Genomic DNA, 3,639 nt, shown 5'->3' on the forward strand with positions numbered 1-3,639 from the left:
GTGTACTTATTAATTTTTTATGATACTCTTCTTAGGATATTCTTTTTAAGGTACACTTCTTTTTCAAAACATTTTTGTCCACTTTTATGCATCAATCTCTCAAATGAGACTTAGAATCATTTTGTCAAGCTTCTATCCTATTTCTCTACCCCCATCAAAATTCCTGTTGGAAGTTGGAATACATTTAATTGTATTAAGCCTAAGAATGAACATGGTTTATGGTGAACAAGCTCTGTAAATTCACTAAAAATTATTGAATTGTACACTTAAAATGGGTGAATATTTTGCTTTTATTTATTTATTTTTTATTTTTTTAAAAAAGATTTTATTTATTTATTCATGAGACACATACAGAGAGAGAGGCAGAGACACAGGCAGAGGGAGAAGCAGGCTCCACGCAGGGAGCCGGATGTGGGACTGGATCCCAGGACTCTAGGATCACACCCTGGGCCGAAGGCAGGCCCTAAACTGCTGAGCCACCCACGGATCCCTTTTTCTTTTAAAATTACAATTTGGAGCCATTTGGAGAAACGAGTTTTCTATGCAGAAACATGTTATATCTTTAAGCCTTCTTTATATGTATTTTTTAAAGATTTATTATTTACCTGACAGAGAGAGAGAAAGAAAGAGAGAGAGAGTAGGGGGAGGGGCAAAGAGAAGGGAGAAGGAGAATCTCAAATAGACTTCCCACTGAGTGCTGAGCACAATAGGGGGCTTTATCCCAGGACCCAAAGATCATGCATGACATAAGCCGAAATCAAGAGTTGGACACTCAACACACTGAGCCACCAACTTTCTTCATATTTTTTTTTCACACTACAATAGTTAATTTTATTTGTTCAAGGTTCATATTGCAAGCATTAAACCAAGCATGGGTCTTGATTCTGTGAGCCCAGATTCACATATTTAGGAAGATAAGAGCAAACTGAAATCCATGTATATGGATGAAAAACTAAAGGCTCATAGTTAATCACATCATGGTTTTAAATTTCTCCAGCCTAGAAGCCAAAAGTCACAGATCTTTTGGGTCTTTCTGGATGTCCCACAAGGTGTCTGCACTTTTCTTGAGCTGGGCAACCTCATCATCCTTCAGCTTCTGGTTGATCACACTGGTTAAGCCCGGAGTGTTCAGGATACATGGAAGACTCAGGAAGACTTCGTTCTCAATACCATACATGCCCTTCAGCATTGTTGACACTGGATGAATCCTGGAGAGATTTTTCAACATGGATTCAATGAGATCAGCCACACTTAATCCAATAACCCATTTGGTATATCCTTTTAGCTTGATGACTTCATAGGCACTTTCAACCACCATCTTTTTTTTTTTTTTTTCCAACCACCATCTTATGCACTTCCTTCCAATTTTCACAGCTCTCTGTTCCCATTTCTGGATTCAGTTCCTGAAGAGAAACACCTGCCACATTCACTCCACTCCACACAGCGACACTTGAGTCGCCATGTTCTCCCAAAATCCATCCATGGCAGCTACTGGGATGAATGCCAAGTTTTTCAGCCATAAAACAGCAAAATCTAGCAAAATTCTGATTACACTGTGTGCTTGGATAGTCCACTTAATTTCCGGATAGCATATGTAAGAAAATCCACTGGGTTTGAAACCACAATTAGGATACAATCAGGACTGTACTTGACTATCTGAGGAATAACGAATTTGAAGACATTAACATTCCTTTGCACCAGATTGAGGCAGCTCTCTCCCTCCTGCTGGTGGACTCCTGCAGTCACCACCACAATCTTAGAATTAGCAGTCACAGAGTAATCTTTATCTGCCACAATTTTAGGTGTCTGAAGAAATAAGCTCCCATGCTGTAGCTCCATCATTTCTCCTTGAGTTTATCTTCTAAAACATCCACAAGGGCAAGTTCATCAGCCAGAGACTTTCCCAGAGTGCTGATGGCATATGCCATACCAACTTGTCCAACACCCACTACGGTGATCTTATTGTTTGGGATTGCTGCCTCTTTTTCTGCAACTGGTGCAATCAGTTTTTCCTTAAGAGTTGGCATTGTGCCCTGAGACAACCGGCGTAAGAGTCGCATGAAGAAGACAATGTTAGCTGCGTGTGTCTCCTCCCGCACAGGATTTGCCCTTTCTTCATATTTTTAAAGATGTTAGTTGTCTTCCCTTCCAGCAGGTTCTACCTGTTAACTTTATTTATTTATGCATGCATGTATGTATATATATATATTTATTTATTTATTTGAGGTAGTCTCAAGTAAGATACTGTGATTGAATCTAAGGACTGTGAAATCTGAAGAGTAGGATGAACAATGTGGCATTCATAGGATAGCCTGCTAAAGGGATAAAATGGCAGTAGTATCACTAAAACTGTTTTTTCTTCACAGATTCCAAGCACCAATGTCTTTGGGGCTGAACAGCTCATGTGGATATGTTTAATATCTTGGGGAGAAGAGAGGAGAGCAAGGGAAACATATGGACACTCAAAACTGGGTCCCTCCCATAGAGGCATGCCAGTTTATATTTTTTGAAGAACATAGTGCTAGCCAATCAAACAGCCTCTGTCATCTAAATGCAGCCCATTGGCCTCCAATTTATAGTCTTGGTTTATAGTCACCTGAAATTCATATTGAGTTGCCTGCCTTGAGAATTCATCAGCAACATGACCATAAAAGGATCAAAAAATTATCAAAACACATGATACCTGCTGAATTAGAGGGAGCTGGCTTTTCTCCATAGGCTCCTCTACCCCAGAGGTGACTTTCTAAGGGAAAAAAAACTAGTGGGCATCTGGGAGATCTACTGTGTATGAGAGAACTCATGCGGATTCTGTGCTAGCCCATTGAGATCTTTTCTGTGCCTGACACAAGTTCCAGGCACATATAATTCTTGTATTGCTGCCTGTTCATCACCAATTTTCCTACAATATCCACTAAGGACCTACTTCTATCTATATTGAAGTTAGAAAATGATAAAGATGTTTTTAAAATTTATTTTTAATTGAAATATAATTGACACATAATGTCACAATCTCAGGCATACAACATAGTGATTGGACAAATCTATACATGATTCTATGCTCACCACAAGTTACCTACCATGTGTTACCATACAAAATTATTATAATACCCCTGACTTTGTTCTCTATGTTCTCCCTTTTATCTCTGTGATTTATTCATTCCATTAGTGAAAGCCTGTATCTCCCACTCTCATTCACCCATTTTGCCTGTCCCCCTACTCTAGCAACCATCAGTTTGCTTTCTGTATTTATGGGTCTGCTTCTGGTTTTTTGTTTTTGTTTGTTTTGCTTTTTGGATTTCACATATAAATCATATCATATGGTATTTGTCTTTCTCTGTCTGACTTATTTCACTTGAAATAATACCCTCTAGGTCCATTCACGTTGGAAATGTCAAGATCTCATCCTTCTTTATAGCTGAATAATATTCCTTACATATATACATGTAAAACATAGCATATATTATAGGATTTACAATAAATAAATATGCATACCACAGAAGGTAATTAAGATTTAAAATTCATTACTTAACTGCATATAATTATCAAAATATATTTCTTCCTGCTAGTATGTAGGTAGCAAGACTTGTGCAATCCTTAATAATGGAATCTTAGTATCATAGGCTTTTTGGTTAAAAATTA

The 3,639-nt window shown here is 38.1% G+C and overlaps 1 pseudogene; it reads right to left on the bottom strand.

Annotated features, from left to right (window-relative positions):
• Positions 1-1,012: 1,012 nt before the first annotated feature.
• Positions 1,013-2,027, bottom strand: LOC100684884 (annotated as a pseudogene).
• Between the last annotated feature and the right edge of the window lie 1,612 nt (positions 2,028-3,639).

The sequence above is a fragment of the Canis lupus genome, chromosome 35 (genome assembly GCF_011100685.1).
Source record: "Canis lupus familiaris isolate Mischka breed German Shepherd chromosome 35, alternate assembly UU_Cfam_GSD_1.0, whole genome shotgun sequence".
Classification (NCBI taxonomy): Eukaryota; Metazoa; Chordata; class Mammalia; order Carnivora; family Canidae; genus Canis; species Canis lupus.